This window comes from Mytilus californianus, unplaced genomic scaffold (assembly GCF_021869535.1).
Source record: "Mytilus californianus isolate M0D057914Y unplaced genomic scaffold, xbMytCali1.0.p SCAF_14, whole genome shotgun sequence".
In the NCBI taxonomy this organism is placed as follows: Eukaryota; Metazoa; Mollusca; class Bivalvia; order Mytilida; family Mytilidae; genus Mytilus; species Mytilus californianus.
The window spans coordinates 2,129,269-2,136,467 of NW_026262626.1; the positions used below are offsets into that span (position 1 = coordinate 2,129,269).

Sequence of the window (7,199 nt, forward strand, 5' to 3'; positions counted from 1 at the left end):
GTAGATCAAAGAAGCCAGATCATTTAATTTCATATTGAGATATATTGATGATGTTCTTTCCATAAAAAATCCAAACTTTTCTGATTGGGTTCCATTTATTTATCCTCCAGAACAAGAAATGAAAAAAAAAAAACAGACACGGCTTCCTCCGTCTCATTTTTAGACTTATACCTCGAATTTGACATAAGCGGTCATCTTAGTACCAGAATATTTGACAAACGAGACAATTTTAATTTTGAAATTATCAATTTCCCCCACCTTAATAGCAATATACATACTTCACCTGCATATGGATTGGATATACATTTCACAACTCATTCGATATTCAAGAGCTTGCAGCTGCTACTCAGACTTTGTAAAATGTAACCAGTGTCTGAGTTGATGAACCAGGGTGACGTCAAAGAATGTATCGTCCTTTTTCTAAAAATGTTCATCAGAAGATACCAGATCTTGTTGATAAATATTCCGTATCAACTTCACAAATAATGCATGATGGTCTTGATGTATAGATTATATGTACTGACGTTGTTTATCATATTAATTACGTGTTATAGTGTTCTTTTATTTATCTTTGTAAATTATTAACGTTTACTGTTTGGTCCATTTTTGTCACATACTTTAGGCGTGTCTCAGTACTTGTACATACCGCCATTGTGATGTTGTGCTGTAGTCATTTTTCGTAGTTTTTTGTTTCATTTTTGCGTTTGCGCTTTGTCTATATGTCATTTTGTTTTTTCTTTGTTGACATATTTGTTTGTTTTTATAGTGATTGAGATTATAACACAATGTTGACTGCTGTACTTATATTTTTGACTTTTTTACCTATTAAGTATTTGATTTGTTCACACATTGTGTCAATATAATGAAATTTTAATCGAATTTCATACAAGTAAGAGATTTAGCTAGCTTTAAAACCAGGTTTAATCCACCATTTTCACATAAGGAATCCCCAAGGGTGACTGGGGAATAGAAATATGGTCACCTTTGGTGTTCCTCCGACCGGCGGTAAAACCCTCGCTAAAGTGTAGGGTCCGTTTTACTGTGCTGGACAAGTTCGCAGTCACGTCCGGTCAAAATGGGGACGTTAAATCCGATGCCTCGTATAAAGAGAGTGCTACGTTTTTTGCACGTTAAGAACCATTTCAACAACTCTTTGAGGGGTCCATAGTAGGTAAACTGCAAGGCTAAATTTTTGTCCTTATCCAATATACCCTCATTTTCCCGTGGCATTCCAAACTTCCCTTCATCCTGGACTGCCTCTATTACAGGACCTAACTATTGTTTATATTGGTAATTTGTTCTCATTCTGAACATGCATGAAATATTTGCCACTGGACTTTTAGCAACCAACAATCAATCAATCTACATAAGGAAATGCCTGTACCAAGTTAGGAATATGACAGTTGTTTTCAATTCGTTTGATGTGTTCGAGCTTTTGATTTTGCTAATTATTAAGGTACTTTCCGTTTTGAATGTTCCTGTTTTACTTTTTCACAATCTCGGAAAAACACATTTTTGCATTCATTTTTCAAGGACAGGAAGTTAATTGAAAACAAACCGCAGCGTGTTCGTGGAAAAGCTCGTACCATGTGTTGTGACGGTGAATCCTGATGAAATGTCATATATAATTTCAAGGTGCCAGCATAACAGGGGTCTAACTGATCTGATTTCCAAAGAACTTCTTTACAACTACAACTATAACATCAATTGACAGCTCAATAATGTCAACTGGTTATTTTACTATGGTGTCGATCAACAATTCAAATTGGTCGTCAGATGAGTTGGAGTATGAATCTCTGATTTCTCTTTCAAATAGCCTCATATTTTGTGATCCTTTTAATATTTTATAGGATACTATACTTTTTTTTTCTTCGTTGAAGGCCGAACGATAACCTTTAATTGTTCTAAACTTTAATTGTTCTCATATTTCTTTTTATCTTTAATGGATATTTGTCTCATTAGCGATCATACCACATTTTATTTGTATATTGTTTAGGTATATTTCTAGTCAACATGTTGAGGAATTCAAAAATAAAAGTAGAAAAACCTCCGATTTCTATTTGTGTCCATCTGATGAGTTGAGCCTTTTTCAACTGATTTTTATAGTTCGTTCTTATGTTGTACTGTTACACCACTGTCCAAGGTTAGGAGGAGGGTTGGGATCCCGCTAACATGTTTAACCCCGCCACATTCTGTATGTATGTGCCTGTCCCAAGTCAGGAGCCTATAAGTCAGTGGTAGTCATTTGTTGCTGTGTTACATACTAGTTTTTCGTTCATTTTTTTGTACATAAATTAGGCCGTTAGTTTTCTCGTTTGAATTGTTTTACATTTGTCATTACGAGGCATTTTGTAGCTGACTATGCGGTATGGGCTTTGCTCATTGTTGAAGGCCGTACGGTGACCTATAGTTGTTAATTTCTATGTCATTTTGTCTCTTGTGAAGAGTTGTCTCATTGGCAATCATACCACACCTTCTTTTTTATATCCAATTCTTCCAAAAGTTCGTAATTAAAAGAACTTGCTTTGCAAAACAGGTAACGTAACATCGTGACTTTACTTCATGGAATAACTATATGATATTTTTGCCTTTTCAGAACAGAATAATAAATAAATCATGAATATTTTGTGTCCTTCCATATTTCATACCATTCAGAACTACCCATCAATTTTCCTTCGTAGAAATTGTTTCTATATTTGTACGCTATGTATATGAAAAACAATATAGAGAATAACCACATTAAATAAAAGCATAAATTTATCTTAGAGTGCGTACCAGAGTAAATTACTTCGCTAGCTGTCTTTCCTTGGGGGTCAGTTAATGCTTTACTATATTCTCACTTTTTTCATGAACACGTCTTTGTGAAAGTATGGGATGCACTAAAAAGCCAAATAAAGCATTGTTCAGCTCAGGTGTAAAAATTCAAATAAAATTACGCAGACGATATTTCCTTTTATGAACGGGTAGATATTTCTCCTATCACAGTATAAGGGTTCAATATCAATAAGGGATATCACAAACGAGAGAGAATTGGATATCGTTTGATGTCATCACTCGTTATTCAATTTCAAACGTAACAAAAACTCATTAAAGACGCATTTATAATTCTATCGAAATGATTTACCAAACGCCATCCAATTCTAACACGTTATGAGACCTATAGATATACATTGTGTTTTATCTTAAGTAACCTTAACTAAGTAAAACAAGAAAATCAAAATGTAATCATTGGTTTATTCGTGTATAAAATATCCAGAAAAGGTAGTGTGAGCTGCCCCAAAAACAACTTCTGAGGCAGCAGTATGTCTATGTTTGACGAATACTCGATCTCCAACTGATAGCTCTATGACAGCACTAATTGTACTCGAGTCTGCAGCTGCTCCTTTGTGTGAATAACCGAAAATTTATGGCTGATCATTTTTGTTCAGTTGATAATGTACAACGGCACGATGATTTGCCAAAATCATACAGGAAAAATGATAAAGTCCTTGAATAGTCGCAGTAAACACGCCTGTTGATGGGGCATATGCTCCTCCTCTATTCACTCTGACATCATCAAATTTTAATACGGCATTTATTCCAGTTAATGAAAAATGCGGTGTAAGTGCTGCAAAAAACGCTGGCTTCCCAGTTGCAGAGGCAGCTGTATAATTAAACAATTGTATAATCATTTCTAACAAATAATAAGTGCAACTAAATGAAATTCATAGGAAGAACTGTTGAAGAATTTGAAACAATCAATTCTAACAGAACGGTCAGTTGCTTTTCTAGCGTTTTTTGTGAACGGAATTTTTGCTTTAATAAGCTGGCTTATTTAATCTCAATACAAATATTTCTGCATTTTGTATTGCATAATATTCACATTTTCTGATATCTTTACAAAAATATTTATTTTCAGTTCTTACCAGGCCAGCATATCTATTTCCAAAATGCTCCTGGTCCAGGAAAATCAAATGATCGTCCCTTTATAACGTAATTTGTCTCTTTGGTGTTATATCTTACTGGAATTAGAAAGTACTGAGGGAAGTTTAAAGGGTCAGAAAACATTATAAAGTGTCTGATCCAAGTCAGGATATAACAATCAGTAACTAAATAATGTTCTAATGGCTTATCAAATTTGAACTTGTTCAAATACAACCAATTAAAGGCTAGTATGAATGGTATCTTGGTGAAATCATACTGATTTTAAATCAACGAAGGTTAATGCATTTATGAAAATAATTATCTTGACTTTAAGTTTTGATGTATTTCCTTAGCCAGTTAAACTTTTGGGTCAGCTTATTTGACGCAAATTAATGTGTATAACCTTTACTTTACGGTCCAACGAAACCGAAATAAAGTTGGAAGAAACTTTAAATTGATAAAGTTAAGATTGTTTAATGTAGTTACTTGGAATTTGAATCGAGGTTTCAGATATTAGTATTTTTTAGACATAAAGGCTAACATACGTTACATTTGCATTTATCCTGAAAATCAAAACATTCAAAGCCTGTAATTCAGCGGTTGTCGTTTGTTGCTGTATATCAAATTTGTTTTTGGTTATTTTGTTTGTACATAAATTAGACCGACAGTTTTATCGTTTGCATTGTTTTGCATTAGTAATTTAGGGGTCTTTAATAGCTTACTATGCGGTACGAGTATTGTTCATTGTTGAAGGCCCTACGGTGACCTATAGTTGTAAACTACTACTTACTTTTATATTTATTAGTGTTTTTGCCACAGCTGCCGAAAGCTAAATATTGCACTAACTATAATCTTTAAATCATACACAAGGACAGGCAAATCACATTCGAACTTACATAATATATGACAGTATATGTGTTATTCAATTAAGAAATAAAAATAAAAACAATAAAACAAAAACAAAAGATTTTGTCTATTGTCAACATGTCATTCATACTTCAAAAAATGATGACACTCATCAAGTTTAAACAATGGATTCAAAACATACCTTTAGACTTTGCCATGTCCACTTTCATTTTATTTAACTCATCTAATATGTCCAGAACACATGACTGTGAAGTGCACGCTATTAAGGGAAAAGACATGACCATAAAAATGACGATAGCCGGACACGTAATCATCCTGACTATCAATATAATAACGTTCTTCTTTCAGTGTAAGAATTCTATAAAAAAAGCAACAAACAATTTTTCTGTACAAATATCCTTTAATCATGACACGAATAACAATATATCAAAAATAATTTGCGGAATTGTTGTCATTTGAAAGAACAACTTATGAATTAAAACCTATTTTGAAATAACAACAAAAACATAAAAAAAAAGAACAAACATTATACAGAAACCTTGTTTCATAAATTGTTGCAATTTTATCTTTTATCTTGCACCCTTAATTCTATTATATCAATGACACGGTGTTCAGGTAATGAATTGTTATTTTTTTCTTTCGTGTAACGAGCCCTTTGTTTTCTTTTACTCAACAATGAATGAATGATACTTACATTATATTTGTGTACACAATTCTTATAGTCCAAACTATATGATAATGGTACAGAGTAAAATTACAATATATATACTGAGGTAGTTACTTACAGGAAAAAACAATAGGAAGTTATTTTTGTTATTTCTTGTAGTTTTGTTACCCGTTTTACTGTGTAAAAATGTTCAAAGTTCATAAATGACCACTAAAGCCCTGACCTCAACTAAATTTGACCGTCAACTAGAACAAAGTAGAAATAATTTATACTGGCCTTTTGTGTTTAAATACCATTATACAATACCCATTACTAAGTCAGTTCACATTTGAAATAAATAGCTTTCGTGTTTTAGTAAAATTAATGATGTACATTTTACTGCACCAGATGCGCATTTCGACAACCAATGTCTCGTCAGTGACGCTTGATGCCAAAATGACACCACAATATTGGAAAGTCAAAAACCAAACACAAATATTGAAAAGCTGTTGAAACCAAACAGTACCGAAAGTAAAGCCAATTCCTATTTGAATAGATGTTTCAATAGTGTCGATATTCGCATATCACATGTCGGAATTAATTTAAAAATTAAAAAGGTTAATAACATGGAGAACAAGTTTTACAGTGTGTACAAAACCAGCTGAAAATATTTAAGATTAAGTTGTTGACTTCAGCTTAAACTTAATTTTCTAGTTTTTCTAGCAATAACTCAAATGCTATCATGAAACAGTTAATATAAGTTCGTGTAGGTGTCGATTTTTGTAGTAACATTGGCTGAAAATATTATAACGTTTCCTTATACCCACGAAATCAACAAAAAATGGTACCTAACGAATAACAATGAGTCCACCGTACTCTAGAAACTATGACATTTTAGTTTGTTTTGAAAATTCACACATTAAATCCAACTGTCGCATTTTAAATCTAAATACTATCTACCAGGTTACCATATTATCTTCTGTAACCACACATCTATATAACAGGAAGAAGATGTGGTATGCTTGTCAATAAACAACTATCCACCAGAGTTCAAATGACGTATACATAAGCAAATATAGGTGTCCGTGTGGCCTGTTGAAATTAGCAAAAATCATACAACATTGCAAGCTATAAAATGCCCCGACATGACAAATGTAAAACAATTCAAACGAAAAAAAATAACGGCCTGATTTATGTACAAAACAATAAACGAAAAACATATATGAAAAACAGCAATAAACCATAACCACTGAATTACAGACTTCTGACTTGACAAAACCACACAGAGAATATAGTAGGGGTAAAACATGCTTGCTGCCGCCCAACAGTCCTTCTTTCCTTGGACATTGGCGTTAAAGCACAATATAAGAACAAACTATAAAATTAAGTGGAAGAGGGCTCGAATCATCAGATCGATACAAAGCACAAATACACAAAATATTTATCTGATGGTACTGGCAGCTTCCGAACGCTAGCGCAAAGCCATAAATAAAAAATTTAAAAAAGTATGTATCCAAGACTAAATATAAAACAGTACACATACAATGGGATTAGTGTAAAAACGTCATAGATTGTCTAGGAAAACATGACCTTGGGCAATGCAAAAATATTATTATCGATATGAAGTAGAACCGTTAGATTAAATAACTGTAGAGAATATATCGCGTAACCCTTATATTTATTTGGTTTTAAATGCGTCCATCTGAGATATAAAAAGAATGCACGAAATAACGTGTGTTCTATCATATGGGTTTTCGGTTGACATAAAGCCGTAAAATAGGAC

General features: G+C 32.9%; 1 pseudogene; it reads right to left on the bottom strand.

The window, feature by feature from the left end:
* Positions 1–3,214: 3,214 nt before the first annotated feature.
* On the bottom strand, positions 3,215–5,084 carry LOC127724013 (collagen alpha-1(VIII) chain-like; annotated as a pseudogene).
* Positions 5,085–7,199: the final 2,115 nt, after the last annotated feature.